General features: G+C 45.3%; 1 long non-coding RNA gene across 1 annotated transcript in view; it reads right to left on the bottom strand.

Annotated features, from left to right (window-relative positions):
• Positions 1-16,220: 16,220 nt before the first annotated feature.
• The window catches only part of LOC107520832, a 163,195-nt gene continuing 155,323 nt past the window's right edge, over positions 16,221-24,092 (bottom strand). Inside the window, exon 2 of the long non-coding RNA XR_001599439.2 lies at positions 16,221-24,092. This exon is cut by the window's right edge and continues 22,423 nt beyond it. This is a non-coding gene — a long non-coding RNA (uncharacterized LOC107520832).

Genomic DNA, 24,092 nt, shown 5'->3' with positions numbered 1-24,092 from the left:
GCAAAAATGATATCTTATGTCCATCGCGCTTGTACACAGTAGACCGTTAAGAAAGTCAAATAAAAGTAAACGAAGCCCACGTGCTCCTTGGAACCAGAAGCAGACGGGGCCACGTATGTGCCTCACGGGATGTCCAAGACCCCACGTTGGAAATGCACGTTCAGGCGGCAGGAACACACGTGAGGCAAGAGAATGAGAAAATACTCTGGGGCGTTTTGCTAGTCCGGAGTTGGGTCGACTCAATTTGGCAAAAACAAAAACCAATCCTGCTGTTTTTTCTCCGGGGTTCCTCGGTGTCGCTTCTTAATGCTAATTAGTCGAGGGTGCGCTGGGAGCTGTGACGCGGAACACCTGTGACCCGTACGAATCAGAGAGCACGGACTGTCATCTCTCAAAAGACCCATGGGGGGAGGGAGGAGAGGGAGGAGAATGTCTCTCCCAAGAAGGCGCTGAAGAGAAGCGCAAGCAAGTAAAAATAAACCCACGCTTGAAACAACTGTGCGAATGGTAACGGTATTTTCACAGCTGGGTCTCTTTGCCGAAAATACTTAGCACTTACTTTAGAAAAGTCTCTTCTAAACAGGAGGGATCTGGCAAATCACGGAAGCTCAACCCTAGCGCTGGAGCTCTGACTTTGAACTTGGCCCAGATGGGAATAAACACAATGACTCCCCCCCCCCTAAATAAACAAAAACCTTCATTGTCACAAATTCACATTGGCTGTGGCAAGTGACCTTTGTGTCACGGATGAGGACGCTGAAGCACAGCTGAGTTTAGGGAACCGGGTGCGTAACATTCAGCATATTTATATCTAGATTAGGACTCTGGATTTAGCACCCGGGAAAACACCGACCTTGCCTGTTTCCACGGCAGCGCAAACACGCCCCCCCCCCCACCACCCCTTGAATAACGGCCCTGTGACTTATCACAGCAGGATTAGTGGTTTTCTAAAAAGATCTGTATTCGCATTCCTGGTATTTATTTCCTGTAGATATTAAGAGTGGACGCCATGGTCTTTGGTTTCAAAGACCGATGACAGAGGACATGACTAATCACTCTGATTCACTTTCAGGGTGAGTACCACCCAGACAGATGAGTGCGAGCTATGTACTTATTAGTAGAAATACACACTTCATCTCCTAATGACTAGGACAGGAGCTATGCCGATGTGCTAGCTAAATGAAAAATAACGTCGTAAAGGTTTGCAATGATTAAAATGTGTTGATGTCATCTTTCGTCCATTTATTTAACAACTATTTCAGCAGTGACGGGACTTCTATGTGTCAGAATACTAGCTATAAGAAAATACAAGTGGAATTGGATGTGTTTCAATGAGCTTACAATCCAGCAGACAGCATCCTATCAACTGATGGGATTATTTTTTTTCATGTATTTTTTTTTATTTTTGGCAAGCAAGAGAATATTCTTTGAGCTTATAGTCCCCGGTGATGGCCACCTTGAATTTGCATGGTGTATTTCACTGACATCTCTTCAGCTCTCTGTCTCATTTCTCTGCTGTGACAGGGCCTCTGCCTGACTCATCTTTGTCCCCATGCATGCCTCACGTCTCTTAGCCCGGCAGGCAGCATCGGCTAAAGGAGGCTGTCATTGTTGGTCCAGTAAAGGTGAGGTTGACAACTGTGAACGCAGAAGTCAGATGTGAATGTACTGGCTTTTCTTAAAGGTTTTTATTTTTTAAATCATCATATGTTGATACTGACTTTCTTTGGTGTACATTCTATGAATTTTAACATATTTATAGATTTGTATAACCATCACCGCAAGAAGGATAAAGAAGGTTCTACCACCACCACCTCCTGGCCACCCAACTCCCCCCAAAAAAACTCCCTCATCGTCACACCTCGTTCCATCCAAAACCCCTGGCAACCCCAGATTTAGTCTTCGTCTCTGTACTTGTCAAAGATCGTCACTTACAACTTTTGATTGCAGATGGGAGGAGGAGACATTATTGACACCGCTTTACCCAGCCTAAATAAATGTGTTTTCTCGGAACAAAGAAAGATTTGTGATACCTTTAGCCATTGTTCTTTGTGACAGTGAATAAAAACACTGCCCCGTCAGCGCTTGAATAGCAGAGAAGGCCTTTGTTCCCACATTATGGAGTGTGTGTGTACACGCATGCGTTACGTTAGAAATAAGATGGCGGGCCTGGGTTAGGCTCACACGTAGGTGCCTTGCCCTCCGCCTGCTGGGACATGGGTGCTGTGTGTCCATCAGAGCCAACCTGCAACCATGCCAGGGAGGTGGGACAGGAGTCATGACAGGAATGGTGCCCGGCACACAGCAATGGCCCAATCAAAGGCGAAGGCCGTCCCCACAGCAATATCTTGTCATTTCGGCAGTGCCCGAGATTGTGTGTCAGGAAGTCGGCCTCTGAGATCGAGGATGCCCTCTCTGGGGCAGCTCGAGGCGAGACCAGGGACTCTCAGCTCTGTCGTGTGTCACTGCACTAGACACTGATCCTTCTGGAAGACACACTGTCCTGATGCATGTCTTTCCTTCTCATTTACAGCGACAAACATGACAAGGAGGACCTACAGACGATCTGATGTCATTCTCCCTCTGATACCAAGTACACCCTGAGGCAGCTGCGGAACTACTTTCTATCGGCTTCTGGAAGCTTATCTCCAGACTTAAAAATTAAAAACGACAAAACTAGGAACCAGGAGCAAAAAGAAAAAAGGGATTTTGTCCTCCCCCCGTCCCTGCCTTTTTTTCAGTTGTGCATTTTTGTCCTGCGGAATTGTTTGGAGAAAAGCACTTAGGCATGAGGCAGGGCGGGTCCAGGGGCCAGGCCACATTTAGAAGCTCGGAATGCTTGTCTTTGTGGTGCCCGAGGAATCGACGCTTCTTTTCTCTTCTCACAAGAAAACAGAAGCGCGTTATCCCGGCAGAGGAAATCCAGAAGTTTGGAGGTGGAGAGTAGAGCTTATTCCCAAACACTAAGGCTCCTGTTCAGCTTCTTGCTGAAGGGATTTTAGTGGCTTTTAAAAACTGTTAGCACATTGCATCGGTCAGCTTTCTAAATAATTTAGAGAACTTGTGACCTGGAGCTTTCGCGGAGTTGATGTAACTGTTCTGGAAATCTTTTGACTTGAACTTGAGAATCACTTTTCGTGCAGCTGCAGTATGTCCACCGTCAGCAGCGGTCTGTGTCCAGAAAGCAGGCGGGGTCTTGGGGAGTGCGAGCGGCGGGGTGAGAGAGACGTCCTCAAAGGAATTCTTTCCTGGGCTGCAGTTCTACACTTCGACCACCAGGTGTCCGTCTTCACACAAGGAGCCTGGCTTGTGGAAGGGTTTGCTCACTTAACTGCCAGATTATTTTTAAAGCCGAAGCAAATTCCTAGATGTCGGTACAAGCGAGTATAAATATGCACACTGAATAATTTCCAATTCCTCATCTAAGTAGGAGCAGCCCATTGGATCCTGTGTTTCTCTTCTAGTGTCGTTTGGGAGATCATTGGGGGCAGTAAGTAGCCAGCCGATGGGTTTGGGAACGGGTGAGAGCAATCATTCGTCCTCTTCTAAAATCGCATAATCTGTGTGTTCGTAAAACATGAGGTTCTCAGCATGCAAACAGGTTTCCGTTCCCAGGAACATTCTTTTTGGTAAAAATAGACAAATTACATTCTGAGCTGGCTTCTGTACTCTACAGTTAAATTCGAGGGTTCAATTTCTCCCTTAGCTTGTTCTTCCATTTCAATGCTTGGCCTTGATTTTGGTGAAAAAAAAATGCCTCTACCAGGAAGTGCAAGAATACGATTTGATTTCTTTCTTCCCAGAATTGGGAGCGATGTTGTAATAGTTACCTGTTAGAGAATCCTAACGAAGTCCAGAATGCACGTCTGAGGCCCTTCCATCCATCCTGGGGAAGAGGTGGCTGTCCTCGCGGCCTCCCAAGAAATGTCACCAGATCGAGCAGTTTCATGGATATTTATTAGCTCTCCTCATTCCTTCGATTAATTGATTGATTGATTGGTTGGTTGATTTTTTTAAAAAGTTACCCAAAAGAGAGTTGCTACCAGTTTTAGCAATCTCCTCTGTGTACTTCTTCCTTGTCAAAACATGGAAATTCTGAGAGCTCTAGGTATCCCTACTTATGCTTCAATTAAATTATACACAGACGTGACTAAAAAAGTCAACTAGCACAAAAGACGTACTGAACGAGAAAGAACCAGCGATCCCGCAGGACTACTCCAGGGGGGTCTTGGGAGGAAACGGAGGTTACCATCGCCGCGCCGTATCGAACCTGGAGCCCTTCTTCTTTTGTTGTTGTTCATTTCTGTGAGGTTTTATTATTTTTGACGCCTGTAGGACATTAAAATCGGTTTCTCCGGGAACTATAGACAGGAAGCTGCTCGTGGCAGGAGCAAAAGACGCCGTCGGGGGTGTGTCCTAGCCCTGTAGTCCTGCTGCCGTTCCTGGTCCCGCCGATATTTATAGATATCCTTCTTAAAGCTCGGTTCCCTCCCCAATTTTGTGTTTCTTCACACCGTTTACTATGTCATTTGTTCATTAATTTGACCAACGTTTATTTACTCCTTGCTGTGAACTTCGTGCTGTGGATACAATAAAAATGACTAAGAATAAATCCATTCTCTCAAAAAACTATTAAAACAGGGAGTAGGATTCTACCATCTATTTCCTAAATAGACTTCTGGATCACACTGAACGAAGTGGAAATATTTAATGCTGCTGGCGTTTGGGGTATTTAACCATCTTCTGTTGTCTAGTTATACAACGTTCTTTTAAATACAGTTGTTATGTTTAGAGAGCATTGTTATTCAAGTACGTGAAACTCTGAGTCATAACACAGTGGAGATGGAACACTGTAATCTCCATGTTTACATAAAATCACCATGCACATGATGTCCCCAATATTTTTTAATTACCCTAATGGATGCGAGCAGAGAGGCGAGCATTGCTGTACCCGGCCTATAAAAAGGAAAATTGAAATTCACTTAGTAAAATGATTTTTACTTGGCTTCAAACAGTCTGGATGTAATTATTTTCTTTTATTATTATATTCAAGTCATTACATCTGTTTCCAAAATGTTCTGGAATGGAAGAATTAACAGGAAGTAAGTTCTGCAACTGAATCCCTTTCTCTCCAAGCATAGCATCCATGGTGATGAATGAACACGGGAGAAGAAATAAAAGCAGCACAGAAATGAAAGGAAAAACCGCTAAACGCCGAGGTGAACCTTGGCTAGCTCGAAACGGAGGGACTTCATCTCTCTGTTTCCTCTGAAAACCGTTCTTAAAAGTCCCAGCGTGCATGTTAAGCCACAGCCAAAAGGCCAAATGAATGTGTGTGTGTGCATGTGTGTGTGTGTGTGTGTGTGTAACGAGGCAAGATGAAATGGTGAAGAGAAATTTGCTTTTTTTTTTTTTTTTTTGAGGCTGTCAAATCTGGGCCAGTTCCTCTGACTTGAAAAGGAAGCACGCTTCCAAAAAGATGCTCCTTCGAAAAACCAAGAGATACGTCCGCTTAAGCAGAAAGGGCCCCCTGTAGGGTCTGTACAAGATAAACTCAGCCTTGGGGAAGTTCTCCACACTCTTTCACTTACTCGCTGAGCTCTGACTAACTTGCCAACTATGAACTTTTGCATTCATCTTCCTGTTTTCCGCTTATGGAGGTCAGTCGTGAATTCTCTCAACGTTTATTGAACATCGACCGGCGTCCAGCAACAGTCGTGTAAGTGAACAGGCCTGGGTCTCGCCATCAGCGGCTCCCTGACTTACAGGACAGCAAATAGATCCCTCAACTCACCCCAAATACCACGTTGTGGATTGGTAATGATACAAACACAACCCCAGCAGCTCAGAGAGTCGGTTCTGACTGTCACACCCCAGGGAGTATTTGACCTTGGCCTCAGGACGTAACCAGCTTTTGGTCAGCCATGGACTGGGGGAAGGCATTTTAAGGAAAAAGTAAGAATACCGTGAAAATACTGACTACGTGAAATTATACACCTGGGAAAGAAGCATAGGATAGTGTGGCTGCAGCATGCGCTCACGTGACAAAAATAGCAAGAGCTGAGGATGAAGAAAGGTAAACGTGATGAAATAATGTCACGCTAGTTCTCGATCCCACGACAAGAAACGCAGAAGCTATTGTATAATAGCGACATTTAGATGACGTTTTATGGTTAAAAACCAAAACACTGCATCCCGATGTTATGGCTTGGGGCTCCAGGTCCTAACAGGCCACCCAGTGAAAATGACTCAAGCGAGAAGAGAACCGATCGGTTTGCACAGGTGCAGACGCCCGCAGCAGCCTTCGGGTCCGGCTTGTCAACGACCTGGCGGCACGGGGACCCGCCTCCCTGTCAGCTCTAGGCTGGCACTGCCCCGTCTCACTCTGCCACCACGATTCCAAAGGCACGTCATCTAACACCCCCCGGAGAACCCGGTCTCCCAACAGCTTAACTGACCACGTCGGCACTGATGCCCTATCGTGGCCACAGGCCTAGGCGCCGCCGGGAGTCATGATGCCCTCGACGCATCGGGGCCCAGAGAGAGAGCCGTCATGGCCACTGCAAAGCCAAGGGCTCGGCCGGGTCCCTGGGAGCCCGAGGGAGTCATTGGCCAGCTCTCTCTCTGCTGTAAGCAGCGGCGCCGGCTGAGGCCCGCGCCTCGCCATTCTGCTCCATCACTGTCGAGCAACCCCAAACGCTGACCGGTAAGGACTGTGGCAAGGGCGTGCTACGGCCAGGTCCCCTTTCCAGAAAGAAATCGATGGCATGTGGGGGACAGGCAAAGGGAGGAACAGTCGAACGCAGATGACCGGTTAGGAGGACTTGTCTGAAGCAGGGCAGGGGACCGGCAGGGAGGGGGCCAGTGACAGAGGTGGTTCAGAGGTAGGACCAAGGGCATTTAAACCAATTTAAGGAGCCGAAGTCCCCCGTGACTCAGCACCAGTACAAAGCTACCTGCTTGAGAAAGGCCTCCCACTCTGCCTTCTGCAGGGGCCTCTCCGAGATTCTTGGCTTCTTTATGCTAATCAGAGGATCCCTGTGTCAAGTTCCACAAAAAACTGTCAGGATATTGGGGAGAACATCATTAAATCAATCAATTAAACTTGTAGAGAATTGATGCAGTTATAATATTAAGTATCGTTAATTATAGACACAGTAAACATCTTGATTCAATCGAGTATTTAAAATCATTCAATACATTTTTTATGAAGGTCTTAATATCTTTTGTTATCTTTATTCATGGGTGTTTTACATTTTTAATTGATATTGTAAATGAAGTTTCATCACTGTATTTTCTAATTGTATCTGGTTTATATAGAAAACTTTTGCAAGTGCCTTCATTTTTCAGCTTGCAGAAGTACACCGGTTTACTAAAGGATTTTTAAATATAAAACATGGGAGTTGAATTTTATCACATGCTCTTTCTACATGGAAGCAGTGAAATAATTTTTTTCTTTGGTTTGTTCATATGGTGAATGACATTAATAGATTTTCTTAGGATTAAGCGAACCATCTTTTCCTGGAATACACTCTCGCCTTAGCCATTGTGCATTATCGTTTTACCTCATGAAGGATTCTGTTTGCTGTGTTTTCCTCAGTATTTGGCAGACATGTTTATGATGACAGCTTATCTGGTTCCCTTACCTTTTGTTTTTCTGTCATGCGAATTAGATGAGCCCCAGAAAATTCACTGGGAGTAAGTCATCTCCCTTTTCTATTCTTTGGAAGTTTTGATATAAGAATAGATTTTTTAAAAAATTCGAATCGCTCCCCTCAAATCATTTTGTGTCTCATGATCTTTTTGAATCAGTGTCTGTAATTTATATTTTTTAGGGAAGGCTGTGTTGCTCAAATTATTTCAGCTTTAACTTTTTATGGATTTTTAAAGGTCAGATTTTTTAAAGTTAAAAAGTTATCTTATCGGTCTTTAGTCACTTTTTCTATATCAACTACACTGTGGTTAGAGGAGAAAATCTATAATACTGACTCTTTAAAATATATTAGAATTACTTGATATCCTAGTAAGATGTTAAATTCTGTAAATAATCCAAGTACTTTGAAAATGAATTTTTTTTTCCAATTATTGAGAGAAGTTTCTTATGTATTTTGTTGGGTAATAACATTACTAGATTTTTTTGTCTGCTGACCATATATCTAAATATACATATATGAAATTCTTCCACTGCTATGATGGCAAATGTTTTCATTTCTCTCCATATATCTGTCATTTTTTATTTATACGTTTTGCAACTACATTATCAGAAAGCTTCAAGGTTAGATTTATTTTATTTCCCTGGTGACTTAAAGCTGAAATTTTCTTTAGCTTTAAAAATGCTTTTTATTAAAGTCCTATCTTTCTGACATAATAAAATCACATAAGGTTTCTTTTGATTAGTGTAGGACTGATGTATATTCTCCCCTTTTATTTACTTTAATCCTGCCCGTGTCCTTATATTTAGAGGTCTCTGTCGTAAACATCAGATACCTGGGTTGAAAAGATATCTTGTTAAGTTTTACAATCTTTGTCTTTGAACAGAAAGACTTAATTTTCATTTATTATGTTAACTTCACATATGCAGATTATTTCTACCTCACTCTGAGCTTTCTATCCTGCTTTTACTGTTTCTTTTTTGCCCTTTTCTTATTTTAGAATGCTTTGTTTTTTAGCCCTATCTTTTAGGAGGATATATTCTGGGTTTTTCAGTGGTTACTCTAGAAATTTAATATATATATATATATATATAGAATTTATCAACATCTATAATTAATCGACGTTTTTCTCCTATTCCAGAGTAAAATGAGGAACTTTGAAAATCTTAACTTAGATTGCTTTCTTCTCATTTTTCGTTACTATTAATATATTCATTGTGTTTTAAACCCCATGAATTAGACTCAAATACACATTTACTTTTTATAATGTACAGCTTATTCTGCATTTTAAGATATATATATATATATATATACACACATACACACACACACACACAATTTTTTTGGTTAATATTGTTTTAAACAAGATCTACTTCCCACATATCTAGAAGTGAAGTCTCGCCCTCAATTTTTAATTTCCCAGAGAACTCCTTAAAATATCTGCAGGCTTGGATTTCACTGTTTCTGCTTGTCACAGAATTGGGGCACATCCATATTAATTCTTTTTTTCTTTAGCAAAGACCTCCTTGCAAGTTTGAAATGTTTGCCATGCAGTAGCTCCAAGTGAGGTTTTCTGAAGCCCAGCTTTGTTTTTTTCTTGTTTCTCATGAAGTTCATATTTCTTTCGAAGGAGCGAGGACCTTCTACCAACCGTCTTGTTCATCCACAAGAACGGGTTATACATTTGAACCACCCGCCCTGTTATACCATGATTCCATTTAAAGTCTGTGTGTTGTAGAAAAGAAGCAGAGAATTGCCTCAACCCCCACCGCACCCCCTAGAAAGGCAAGGGACATCTGAACATCATCTGTGGCGGGCACCTCTAGCACCTAAACCAGCGTGGAGAACTCAGAGAGTATCTGCAGCCATTACAAATACTACACATACGCGTGGAGCGTGTACGAGCTGATGGAGGAACAGCTCTGCTTGAGGCTTCCTTCGTGAAATAGGGAGCCCATTACTGGGTCTCTGGGTATTAATGAGCGAGTGTGCCAAAGGGTCTTCTGACCCCACTGCATACGAGGAGGTTTATTCTTGGCTGGATAACACCTGCCAACATACCCATTCCGAGTCTAATATCCCCCAAATCCAGACTCTGAACCAAATATTTTCCAGGGCTCTAAGGCGGATAGAGTCTTACTTTTAACATCTTCATGTTACATGCGACCTTAACCAGAAATAGCAGAGCTCGGGGCCCTACGATGAGGAGGGAGGATAATTGTCTGTTACAGAGCCGCCACCCTGGGGTGGGTGACAACTGTACTCGTGGCTGTCTCTGCCCAGGGGAGGTTGCCTGTTGGCTTTGATTAGAGCTGGGGACCCAAGAGAAGTTCCACGCACATGTAGGAAGCATAGCTTCTGCTGCTCTTAGGAGAAACCATGGTACTTGCACCATAAATCACAGGGACTGCTGGGATGGCCCTTTGCTCAGACTTCGCCCAAACCCTGGCCTCCTCTGTGATGATGTGGCTGCGTATGTATGACTGTGTAGACCGCATGCATATTTTTGTCTCTTCATCTACATGTGCATAGAAAACTATGGAAGGTTCTCGACTGAACTGCTGATAGGAGATGAGAAGCAGTAATGGGAAAGAGAAGGATGGAGGAGGAGAGAACCATAAACCAATCAGAAGAGTATTAAAGACAATGTATGAGAATAGCATCTGCCTTTAAAAAAAATCAAGCCACATTTTGAATCTTCATCTGAATGAAATTCACCCTTCATTTATCTTCACATTCTGTCACAGAGGACGGGAAACTAGATTCTGCGTGAGATAAGGGTGTGGTGGAAAGCAGGGAACTTGGGCTGGGCTCGACCTTCAGCTCCTGGGTGGCGTGTGTGGAATCCCAGTGCAGACCTGATGACCCGCAGCCTGGGCCATGCTCCCCCGGTCCCGCGTCTGCCATCCCTCCCAGCCTCTCCCCACAGCATCGCTGCTCACGTTTGGTACTGGATAACGAATCCTTGCTTCCCTACATCTCTATCCTCTCTCTACTACCCGCCGGTAGCATTCTTCCCACTGATGCCAACCGAAAATATCCCCAGATTTATCAAATGTCCCTCAGGGAAGCAGAATCACTCAGTTTGGAACCACTCATCTAATCGGAATGACTATTATATCCTCCTCCTGAAATTTGTTTTTCTGGGAACAAGAGGACGCTTCTCAATGATTCCTTTGAAAATTGACCTCTTTGAATCACTTCGGTGCCCTTTATTTTGATTAAGTGTGTGTCACCTTATCATGAGTGTCAGAGGGAGATACGATCTTGTTTTTCCTCTCAGCGTTGCCCAAATAAGTTATAATGACTCATGCGCTGTGGGCACAAGAAGCCTCCCCCTCAGGTGCTCCGGGAATGTTCATTATAAATCATCATTATCTGAATTGTTTGGAGCTGCTATTGTGCAGCTTGGAAACAATGACTTCGAATTTTTTTCTTTTTAATGAGGGAAGTTCCTTTCTACTTATTTGCTTTATTCCTACAGTAATCACACATACACAGGAACTGCTTTATTCTTTATTGCACTCTTTTATCTTAGAATTCCGGCCGTTTCACAAAAGTGATAATCCAGGACAAAGAAATCCATCAGTCCGGGATGTAAAAACCATTAAGGCTTTGCTGGTTTTGCTTTAAGGGTTTAAGGGTATCGCTCTGACTTTGACAGTCCAGAGAGCTCTGTGATCCTGGACAGTCCCATGCCATGGCCTGAAGGAAACGCTCCCCAAATGTCATATGTAGACTAAGAATGTTTGGTCAGGGATATGGTTGTTGTGTCTCAGGAGTAACTTTCAAGCCATTTTCTGACATAAGCAAGAAGTACAGAGGGTCATAAAACTCCGCCATGTTTATGGAACGTTTTTGCGTGTGTGTTTGTTTGTTTTATGGCCCAACGTGATCTGAGGTTTGCCTGCGTTACAACCAGTAGTGAGGGTGGCGGGAAGTAACGGACCTCATCACGTCGAGCAATTTGGTGACTACTGAGATGTCCTCGAAAGAACACAATTATTACCTTAAAAAAACAGCTCAGGCCAATGAAAGACACGAGTAAAACTTTTCTTATCTTTGCGACAATCTTAAAAAAGAAAACACTTGTTCGCTCCCTTATTCATTTAACAAAAATTTTCTAAATACCGCGTGCAGGCATTGGGCCAGGGACACGGTGGTAAACGATGGTCTCCCAGTCCTTGTGGAGTTTAAGGTCGAGTGGGATAAAGAGGCTTTGATTATGTACTTTCACAAATGAGTGGCACATATTCTGAAGGAGAGGTACGTGGCATGTGTGGAGTGGAGATGAGAGGCAGGAGAGAGATTACAAGGACGACCCTGGACATCCTGGGTTCACGAGATGAATGCTATTGTGTTTGAATTTTAGATGAGGCTCAGATAATCTAACTAACTTCATCGGAGTTCACAGAGGCGATCCATGGCATAGCCAGAGCTGGACCCGGGTGAGACCAACAGCAAAGCCGCTGGTTTATTTGCGGCCGAAACAGTTCTTACCTGCTTTGTAATAGAGTGAATTTTGCCTAGGAAATGAGACACTTAAAAAAGGACTGCTGGCCTTTTGGGTAAAAACTACAGTCCTGATACTTTTATTTTAATGAAATGTAAAATGCATCTCCTACCATAGACCTCTCCTGGCATTTTTACTTCGCCCACATTTTATTGGGCATGTAACTTTTAACTTTTAATAAGCCAGTTGAAATATGATTCTGGAAGGGGCAGCTGCATTGTTTTCTAATCTTTCCAAAATCCAATATGAAAAAAAAGACAGAATAACTAGACAGCGAAACCCAACACGCGTGGATGATATTTAAAAATAAAACCAGGTAACTAGTTAGTTATAGCTACAATTTTCAAGTAACAAAAGGATGAGTACAAACTACCAGCGGCCACCACACCTCCATGCCACAGCTGTCTGAGTAGCCTGAGAACGAGAGATGTTCAAAACAGCCTGGTCCGATCCAGGTTGCTGCAAACACCAAGGACCGAGGAATGGGTTGAGCGGAACTTCACATTGGCGAACAGCAAAATCCAGAATGGGGAGGGAACATGCAGGTCAAAGCCCCTGATCCGACGGATGAGTCGTCAAGGAAAGTAAGGGGTGGAGGGAGAACCGGCGGATTAAACTATGACGAGGCACGTCCATTTTCTTTAAGAAAGCAAGACGAAACTACAGTTTCTGGGGATGCTCACACCATTGATAAAAACCGTGAAGGAAGCTGAGAGAGTGATTGTGATAGTGATCGCAATAAAAGGACAGACGACGGGTTAACTGGGGGTTGGCGGTAGAGAAGCTATGGTTGGGAGGATTTCAGAGGTGGCAGCAAATTTTATTTCTTGGCCTGGCTCATTGTGACAAGAATATTCGTCTTATAATTACTCAGTAAGCCCTGCATTTGCTTCGTATGTTTTTCTGTATCTGAATTTTATTTTATTATATGAAGACAGGGACAAGAAAATGCAACTTATTTGAACAGAACTCAGTTTATTCTAAAAAATGAAATAAATGGCTAGAGAGATACACTGTTGTACTTACGTAAGTATTAGAGGTAAGGTTTATGCTTCCTAAACCTGCAGAAAAGCTTTTCCCACTGAGAATTAGGTTAGAAAATCAATTTACACACACAATCTGTAGTTTTACTTGTATCCAACTGGGTTCAGTGACATGGTATTATGTCTGAAATTTATCTAATCTCACACGTCCTCTTTCTCTCTCTCATTGTCATAAAAATCTTTGCGCCCTGAATGCTTAGCTGTGCCCAGATATCAAAATCCATGTGAGTAACTCCCAAGAGTTACCCAACCACAGAGGCCAAGAAAGAGAAAAGACTACTGTTGATGCCCAGGGCTGCAGGTCTTGGATGAGAAATACTCCTTGATTTCTCAGCTTATACCAGCAGAAATTTCCCAGAGCAATGGACAAAAGGATGACAAATGTTTAGGAGCCGCCCCGGGTGCCCGCGAGATGTTTGGTTCATTATTATGATGTATCCGCAGCTGTCTCCTTGTAGAAAGAGCTGCAGGAAATATGTCATCCTTCTTCAAAACAAGCAAGGGACACTAAAGACCCATTATTGGCCCAAAGCAGGAAGTAGAACAAAGCCCAACATAATACAGGTCTGAAGAAAGGGGCTTGACTTAGGAAAGAGTGGTGGGTTTTCCTTCAGATTAATTGCTAGTTTGAACTCTTCCCAGGCCACTCATCATTAAAAGACATGCTTATTTAATGACCAACAATTTATGATAAATTGCAAAGGGCATCAACAGGAGAAGGAAGCCTGCGTATCAAGATGTAATCCTTCTCTGATGCACCAGGAAATATTAACCGCGGATGACAAAGCCACATAAAACAAAGATGATTGTTGACGTGCCGTTTTTGGGTGCATGCCAGCACGGTGACGGCCCACGGAGACGGGGGAGCCAGGCAGCGCCCAGAAAAGACAATGATGCTGGCTCTGGTGCTGGCTTCTAGAGCCGGCCACCTTTGTGACCCAAGGAAAGCATGAGACTGCACAAGGGGGGCTCTCGTCTACTGGGAAATGAAAATATTAGGTCACTCCTCTCTTTGTGACATTCATTAGCAGGGTCATTAGCCAAATCAGCAGGTCACCTTTCAGAGGAAGCCGAGTCATGCATATTCTAGCCAGTATATGGGATGCTGCTTTTAAAGAAAAAGTCTGTGCGTTGTCCATGTGCCAAGTACAAAATATTATCAGATAGTTATTGACAACATAATGTGAAATCTCAACTCTTATCTAAAAAGAGGTGCCTGGAGCTATCTAGTGGTTTTCTTTGGAGAGGTTTAAAAGTGATGCATTCATTAGTTACTCCTTTTAGCCAAATAAACAGTTTGCAAAATTGGTAGCTGCCGTGAGTTCTGGTTTGCCCAGGATCCACCCACCTGCATTAACAGCCTCCCGTGAGGAGGCTCGGACCCGCCATAGTCTCGAGACTCCGAGGGCCACCTTCTTGCTATGTTGAGAAAGCCTTCCTCCCTAGACGGTGAGGGACGCTCATCGATCTGAGGCCCTACACCCAGCACCCATCATGCGAGGGAGAGCCGGCCCTGGTCCTCCCTGAGCGCTGAGCCGCAGGCCCAGTCTCCTCCAGTCTGTGAGGCCATTTGGCTTCACTGTCCGGTCGGCTTCGCATGGGCATCTTCATCGAGCTCTCAGTGCCAGCCAGCCAGACAGGCCATTCCTTCTTTCCTTCCTTCTCTCTCTCTCTCACTTGCTTTCTCTCCCTTCTTTTTTTCCTTAAACAATCATTTGAGATGTGCGTGTGTTTACCCACTCACATATCTGTCTATATTTCTGCATAATGTGGAAGATAATACTCAAAAATGAATAATAGTCCCTGCTCGTAAAGAGTTCTCAACCTAGTGGAAAAGAAAGATGTGTAGAAAATGAGCAATGATGTAAGTTTAAGGAAACCGTGCAATCGGAGAAGCAGAAGTGAAGCACTATGGGATGTGTCCCACGCCGGCCCGAGCGCCACCTGTCCCTCGAGGTCAAGCCGCGCTCTCGCTCTCCCGTATCGGCTCTGAGCGTGGGCGCCCCCACGCCTAACCCACGATCACGCGTGCCTTAGCTATGCGTTGTGATTTGTCTTTTTGGCCAGATGCTAGACGTCTTGGGAGCTGGGCATGCATTTTCGCCTCACCCACTCCCCCAGACAATGCTAACTGTTCCATGCAATAGTGAACACAGACTAGGTAGCAATAATGACGGTAGCAAATCCTGAAGCCTTGCTACGTGCTAGGCAATGCTGTGAGTGCTTTACATATATCAACTAACATACTTAATCATCCTCACAAACGCTCCTTATCTAGATGAAGATACACACACACACACACACACACACACACACACACACACACATACAGAGAGGTTAAGTAACTTATGCAATACTGGAATTTTTGAGGCCATCCAGTTAGTAGCATGCATCTTTTCAATCGAGTTACGAGATCTGTATCAATTTAGGAATGAGCCAAAAGCATGGACGGGATTGATGTATTACTTAATTTTTTTTACTCATTGCACCTGCCTCGGAGGAGGTAGAGTAAAAGAAAACAGTGCCTTCCTACTGAACCCCAGATCGGAAGCGGCGTTCCCACCCGGCCACGGCAGTGCTGGGCTGAGACTCCGTGGGCAAGCCACGCCTGGGAGGATGAGGGGAGGAGCCGAATCGAGAACACAGCACTCTTTCCGAATTGACCAACCTGATGGATTTCTCCATCTCCCTGGGGGTGAAGTGAGTAAAGGGGACAGAGCTCATGAGTGAGCTCCTTCCATGGAAAAAAACCCACAGCAGTTGGGAAAACATGTTCCCTTTCGCTGTCTCTGAGATGTTGGCTCTCTTAGTGCATCAGACTGAGTGTCCTGTCACCTAGAGGTGTGACTACCCCACCCGGTGGTCACGATCGGCATTTTCATCCATTTCTCCCTGAGCAGAACGAGGTTCTTCTCATAGCTTCATCAAGATACTGGAGTGACTGTTGCTCAGTCAGAATTACAATAACACAGTAGGTCAACTCCGAGCATCTAATATGTCTTCTTTTTTTAGGAGCCTCAAGAGCGAACAGAACAAGCGAGAGTATCTGGTGATGGTCCCACAGCCGTCAAAGTTGGGAACCACACCCCCCATCTCTAGATCAGTGCCCTACCGACACTTATTTCTAGAAGACGACATTGTGCGCAGATGCATAGTCGTTCATCTGTATTTCCAAAATCCAAAAAGCATTCGGTGGCAAATATTCACCTCAACCGACTGATGTGGTTTATGTTTTTTATGCATCATGGCAAGTGTGCATATTCATATACTCCATTGCAAAAATATCAGAGTTAGATTATGGGAAGTATTATGTGACAGTTGGTATAAGCTGAATGACTCTGAATTTAGAAACATGTGGCCCCGGGGATAGGAGCAGGGATCGCGGACCTGTGTTACTGAGGAGTCAGTGGAAATAGGACAGATGGAGATTTCACCCCTTCAGCCACGAAGCTGCAAGTCAGTCACCGTCAGTGTTCGGGCTAGGGAACTCGAAGTCAGTTGGAAGGAATCGCCTAAGAAAGATTAATTTGGGCACAGCGCACTTATCAGATCTGGGGTGGAAACCTTCATGTGCATTCCACCCTCTCTCTCCCCAAATGGTGCTTGAGGCATTGCTATCCTCTCGCAGGCATTAGTCGCCGACCTTACATGAGGTGACTTTTTTTCTCATAGGAGCAAATGGCTCCCAAGATCTGCAAGAGGAAACTGGCCCAACGTGAAAGCGTCTGCCGCCCGTTTGGCTGACATCCCGCTGTCCAAAGCAAGCGCTTGGCCACGTCCAGGTGAGAAGGGAAGAGCATTCCTCATCGCAGGGCAAGGAACATGGCCGCAGGGGGAAAAGAGAATCTGTGGCCAGCTCGGTGGCCCGTCGCAGACTTCCTCCACACGGAAGGGCACGCGGTGGTGTCAACACCCACCGTCACATAGCTGGAAAGTGGTGGAGACAAGAGTTAACTCGATTCCAGCTCTGCTCTTAACCCTAAACGAACAGGTCCCCTCCATTGCTTCCTGGAGAAATAGAGTCTATTCAGCAGAACGGACGTGGCAAGCAGAGGTTGGCACGCGGCTGCTCCACCCCTGGCTGTGCCCGGGGTGTGTGGATGACGTAGATGACGAGCACAGAGGTCCTGTGGGTGGCTCTCGGGCCGGCTTCCGCTTTGGTTTGAGAGATTTTCTCCCTTCATCTCACACCGCTGCCCAGGGACTCAGACACAACTACCTCAGAGGCAGAGCAACGAGACTGAGGTCGCACATCCCAAGGGACCCTCTGCCTTCAGCATGCCACCCCCAGGAAGTGCGCTTCACGGCAGCCTTCAAAATAGGGGATTTATTAGAATTAATATAAAAATATAAATTCAACTGCTTCCAAATTAAACAAATTTTATTAAAAAAAAATATCCTGGGCTTTTTGTTTGATTATTTTTTTTCTTCTCTATCCTGTGGCTCTTCCGGTCTTATAATGTTAAATGACTATTGATTCAGAGTTCTTTAACGAGGTTGATCATCCCATGAAAGAATGTGTTTTGGCTTCCCGAAAGCAGCTCTTATGGGATTCGATATCTGTTAGTTTTCCACTGATTTCAAATAATTCCAAGCATCGAATATGGAATTTAGGAAGAAGTCCAGGAGTTTAGAGGGTGATAATTCCTGAAGCAATGAGAGAGAACAGTATTCTAGACGGGAAGATGAGGGTGGGACTTTGGAAATGATCTGAGAAGTTATGTGGCTCAATCGTCCTTGTAAGAATGTGGGCCCGGACAGTAAGGCTGAGGATCTAACCACACAGCAGCGCACTCAGGTGTGTCCTAATCACGTGGCAGAAAGTCTGTGTTGCGAGGAGGTGAAGGAAAAAGCGAAGCCAAGTCTGCAGGAAACAGACACGCAGAGCAGGAAAGTTGCAGATGCCCCGAGAAGCAGAAACATCGGTGCCGGATGTTTCTGGATTGCCGGAGGGCCCTCGCTCCGGACAGTATCTTCATCGCCTCTGTGACGCCGCCTCTCCCCGCAAACGTACGGCGAGCGCCGCGATGGCCCGTACAAGCGTTTTGGACAGAGGGGTGCTCTGAAATAAACACCACACCCCTATCACCGCGTGTGTCTGCAGCAGCCCGGGAAATGGCTTTCTTCCATCTAGCCACCCAGCAGGACACGACTCTATTGGATGAGAAATCCTAGACAATACCAAAGGCTCTCAAAAGAAATTCTCAGAAGAAGAGCGGGCAGTCAGCCTAGGATGGATGGGTGAAATCAGCCTTTCCATAGCTCTGGCAGTTGGAGAGACAAGATGTTCTCGTGAGTGTCCCATGCTAGAAGCAAAGGAGAATGATGTTGCTTGAAGATGGACTATCATAAGTGAAAGATGTGTATTATAAACCCTAAAACGATCACGTAAAACAACAATAAAATCAGTTACACGGCTAAGCCAAAAAGGAAACATAATGGAATTCAGAGAAAATGCTCAATTAAGGCAAAGGAGGGCCAGAAAATAAGAAAATATAAAGAGCGAATGAGACAAGCAGAAAACGGTTAGCAAGATGGCCGGTTTGAACTCAACTTTAATCGCAATAAATGCAAATGGTCTAAATATTTCAATTAAGATCGAGGCGGGGGCGGGGGGAGAGAAACACACGGAAAGAAGAGCGAGACCTCGAAAGGCCCCGTGAGGCAGGGGACTGTGTGAGCAGGTGGCCAACAGACACTGCCCCCGGAGGCACATTTTAAATCAGCGGTAACTAGTGTACGATTTGAATCTGCTCTAGGTTTTGACATGCTAACTTTCTCCTCCTCCCTTGCCCATCTCTGCACCGCGAAATGACCAGCAGAGCTTAGGACAGTCACACGCTGTCGTGTGCATAGGGTGTTACATGCAAATCACGGGCCACGTCATGTACCAGGGACTAACAGGACATACCCAGCTAAGAAAATGACAGAAACCGAGAGGAGGGCCTCGGACATTCACAGAACATGCAATTGTGTGTGTGTGTGTGGGGGGGGGGGGTCAGGCTACAATGACCTGGATCCCAAGGGGCCAGGAGTGGACCTGAGTGACCCCTGTATCCCAGCACCTGGCATGCTGTCCGCCACACAGCAGTGTCCAGTAAACATTTGTTGAATAAGTAGTTGAATAAATGGAAGAAAGAAAGAACGAAAGAATGATTTGCAGGATGAGCCATGGCTGCCCTCGGACCTGAGTGCTCTGTGTGCACGTGATCCAGGCAGAGAAATTGCTGGAGTCTCTGTCATGTGACCGTGGGCTGGTCACTTTTCTGATTCAGTTTCCTCATCTGCAAAGTGGAATTAATTAATGGCGATGCTTCTGGCACTGACTTAGCAGCCACCCGGCGAGGGCGACTTCTTCTCCCTTCCCAGCCCTGGACCACCGGTGACTCTCCGTCCGCCGAAACTCATCTTGGCGGCTGCTTTTATTCGCCCTAGCACCCTGTTGTCTCCGGTGCTGTGAATGTCAGACGTTCCAGGACAGTGGCGTCCGTAACGCCGGGGTGGGCTTTCTGCCTGTTTCAGACATTCTCCGTGGAAAAGCTTCCCTCCAGATCGTGGACAGAGCTGAGGGTGCCACCGTGGACGACCTACCTTGCGAGCTCCCACTGTATCCAAGCTGTCTTTGCAGGGCTGTGACAGCTGCCAGCCAGGAGGGGTGACGGGAGCTCATGGAGTGGGGGTGTTCCGCCTGCCACACTGTGCTTTATTGGACATAACAAAGGATCTAGACAGCTGGTGGGTGGCAGGGAGCAAGATGCTAAGAAAGCCTTCTCTTGGTCCATTATGTGATTCTGAGAAAGGAAACTCGGGCAAGATCAATACATCCTCTGTGGACGTCAAACGCTTTGTGACGTCAGTGGTCCAGGGCTGTTTTCAGTGAGGATATCCCAGTCTTGTGAACCTGACATGAGTCTGGCTTGGCGCCCCTACACAATGCAATGTAGGCATAATTCGATCTTCCTGTGATTGTCTATTTAACTTGGCAATCTAGGCTAATTTTTTCCTGTGAAGTGAGCCCAGGACGTCACCGGGACAGCGGTTGGGGTAATGAATGAGGCATAATAATGTGCATAATAAAAGCGTATGATCTGAGTTTTCTTCCTACTATTTTCCTCTCTCCTACTCACGGGGCACGTCTGGTCTCTCCGGGATCCGTGCGTCACGTTCTGTTGAACGAGCTTCTTCTTGTAAACAACATCGAGGGGAAAATAATAACTCGAGGACCATCTGTTTGATGGAGTCCTTGACTTTTTTTTTTCATTTCCCCCCATTGCATGTTAAAGGAAGTAAATAGGAAAAAAAAATTCTAATTATATTGCTGTTTACTGATTACAGGATAACTTTTATTGTGTTTATTTTAAATACCACGCGGAGCCACACCCCGAGCCTTTATCGAAGCCTGTTCTGCCTCTTCCTACACCCCCTTCTTGTTCTCTGAAGAGCGTAGCTCATTACTTTAAGTGGATTCTCAAGATTGTTGAAATCTTTGCAGCCCACTGGCACCCGGGTAGCTGATTGCTTCAGGCTCAACAGTCCATTGGGGCAAATCTTGTTTTCATGGGTACCAGTGACAAGGTCATTGGACACAGAATGCATGATACAGCTTTGAGTCCTAGCAGCTTCATCTGGTACAAATGAGTTCGGGGGACCCGTTGCCTACTTTTTACTAATCTGGAAAATGTGGCTTCGGTGACTTCAGTTCTGTACGTAGTTATGAAGCACTAGCTACGTAAACAGCAGGCACTGAGTTAGGCTTGGACGTAAGACTGAGACTATCAGCCTTGCCCATCACACGGGGTCGTTCTTAGGGACAAAGGGATAAAACACACAGAAGTGCTCCGTAGGTGATCAAACATGGCCTGCCTGAGATTTGGGACGGTTCCTATCACGGTACAGCCTCTGATGGTTGGATCAGCTCCTACATGACCACCGGGCCCATGTGTCACCTAATCGTCAAGGGCTGGACAGGAGGACAACAGTGTGCGGGGCGACACTTGGCTCCAGCAATCCCAGGCCTGACACCTCCTCGGAGAGAAGAAACATGTCCTCTGCATCAGGATCATCGAGTCATGACACTTTGCTGTGGTCATTTCGCATGTGATATATTTCAGTCGAGCACTGCTCCCTTTTACAACTCCAAATCTTTTTCTGAAACGTACTGCCATTCTTGATCAAGCCAAAATTTGTCCAAAGCTACTTTTGTTCAAAGGAGCCTAAATACTGTGATGCCTGGCACACTGTGTTACGTGCCTGTGTTTGGTTCTCATGATTGAAAGCTAAAATTTTACTGGAACAAATGATTTGGACAGAAAGGGTGCATTCCACATGAGTCACAGGCAATGAAGTCATAATCTGGCTTCTAATCTGACCAGATTCTTCAAAATCAGGCATGTCGGGAAATGACAGTCATCAAGGGAAGACTTCGCCTGCCCCCACCCCGAACCCCATCAATTTGGTCGCCATGTACACTTACACATGTGGACTATAATGCCGTCAGCCCTCTAATTCTCTCATTAATTCACTTCCCACCTTGGAAAAGCTGTGACATGTTTGTATTTTTTTTTCCCTAACAATTCCTTAAGAAGTTCTTTCTGGCACACAGTATTTTAAAATTAAGTTAATTGAAAATTATCTTAAGAATTTGGCCATTAAGATATAGTTACCAGAAAAGGAACAGGGGCTATCACTAAAAATAGCTCCAGAATATTGTAAAACTAGAGCTTTTTACTGTCTTTTGAGTTTTACTGTTCTAACTCAAAAGACAGAAAAAAAAGTGAGACACAAAGTCAATCTTCTAAGACTTACCCATTTTAGACAACAGCCATCTTCATAAACATATGGAAAACCCAAGATTAAGATTAACAAGTGCGGCTTAAGAATTCAGGACCATAACAGGAATGACGTGTGACGGAGGGAAAGACAGAGGACGAGAACTGGAATTGAGAACCGTTTAGAGAAATTACAGTCTGGTGCCCAGAAGGAGTCAGGAATACACCGACTTACAATTATTCAAAACTGTTTTGCACGCAGCATTTGTAGCATGACCTGATCAGTCTGCCTTTTCGTTCACGGATTTGGTCTCACAAATTTAGGAAACACCATCCCGTTGGAGGAAAGTTCGGTCTATAATCTAGAAGTCCAGGCACGCACTCAACACAGATGGTTCACAACGAGCCAGCGAAAGCTAAATGCCACCTAAGTCGCTCGCGAGAGCGATGGGGAAAGCAAAATGCGACCAGCGTTTGAGAGGGGCCTGGGAATCACTTTTCTGGGGCTGTTTGTCTACTCTTTCAACTGTCGCTATTCCTCCGCCAATTTCTGTAACCTAAGTAAGTCCTCGCCACACATCCGGTTGAAGAATTCTGTCCTGGCAACAGAGCTGACCTGTCCTCTTGTGGCCTCACCAGGAGACCGGCCGAAGCCCACCTCTCAGGCAGCCCGCCAGCTCCCGCGACTCACCCAGACCCCGCATCCTCTGCCTTGGAGATTTCGTCTCGTTGACACTTTGAGGCTCTGGCTTCTCCAGCTCAAGACTGTGCTCCGAACCCACTACTCTGGTGAGCTTCCTCCCTCCCAAGTGTCCTCCCCAGACTCACCATTGCCCTCCCTCGTCTCATGGGCCCCTTCTGCTGAGTGACCCTCCTGTCACTAGCATGGTCCCGATGAGTCCACGTCTAACAGGCTGCACTCAGCCACGCCCTTACAGCCCGGGAAGAGGATTGATGCTTGTAAGGTGCCCAGGCGATCCTTTCTTGAGCACCCACTGTTTACCAGGTTAGGTTTTTAACAAGTTGTTAACAAGACGGATAAGGCCCCTGTCTTCGTGAAAATCATATATGAGTGAGGAAAACACAGAGTGAACAGGTAAACTAATGCTGAATAGTTTCGTATTTTTATAACTAATCTAAAAAACAACTGCTTTAAGCAAATAGTACCTAATAATAAAAGCCTACTCTTATCGAACTTTTTCTATGCGCGTTGTCCTAAACACATGGCGTAGATTTAATCTTTAGAACAACCCTACGAAATAGAGACGATCGTTATCCCCATTTTACAGATGAGGAAACCGAAGCTCAGGAATGTTTCTGTTGTTGTGATTGTTTTGTTTCAACAAGCAAGCGAGACTTTACTTGAGGCCGATGCGACAGAAGTTCGGGAATGTTAAGACACGTTCCCCGGGGCCTCACCTCTGCTCAGGGTCGAGACCAGGAGTTAAGGCCATGCAGCCTCACTCTCGAACCCGCCCTCCTGACCCTCCAGGAGGAGGAGGTCTGTCGTGGAGGGAACGTGTCCGAACCGAGACCTCGCTAAGATACAGCAGAGACCACAAATGCTCGGGGCTTCCCCGTCGCCAAGTAGCATCTCACTTGGCAACCGCACACCCAAGGGAACCCCAAAGCTGTGTGTACGAGACCCTTCTCTCCTTCAAGTTTACTCAAGCCCCTGTCTAGATGGGATTAATTCTCAACTTGGCAAGTCTCGGGGTCCCAGGGGTCTCCTTCCCCAGAGTGCAGGGGTTTGGAGCGCCGGGCCCCGGAGGGTTCATGAGTGGTGAAAACCCAATGCCCCTCTTATTTATTTATTTTTTTCCTATTTACAAAGTTTTATGTGCTCATTACATCAACTTTGGAAAACGCAGAATGATACAAAGGAAAAAAACCTTTTTTACTTAAAATTTTACTCATTACCCAGAAAAAGTCTCTATTCTCCCTGCCGTGGATTTCCTTCCTTTAGATATCTTTTTTATAGAAAAGTGTCGAGCTCACACTGCACATTTTACTTAACGTGATATTATGTAACCTTATAAGACACATTTTCTCCCTATTAAAGGCACCTTTAAAGGCCGCAGAACGTTTCATCATGTGACTATTTCACAATTTACAG

Source organism: Rousettus aegyptiacus, unplaced genomic scaffold, assembly GCF_014176215.1.
Source record: "Rousettus aegyptiacus isolate mRouAeg1 unplaced genomic scaffold, mRouAeg1.p scaffold_m13_p_18, whole genome shotgun sequence".
Classification (NCBI taxonomy): Eukaryota; Metazoa; Chordata; class Mammalia; order Chiroptera; family Pteropodidae; genus Rousettus; species Rousettus aegyptiacus.
Note: the sequence above shows the minus strand (reverse complement) of the source record. Positions and strands in the feature narration are given on the sequence as shown.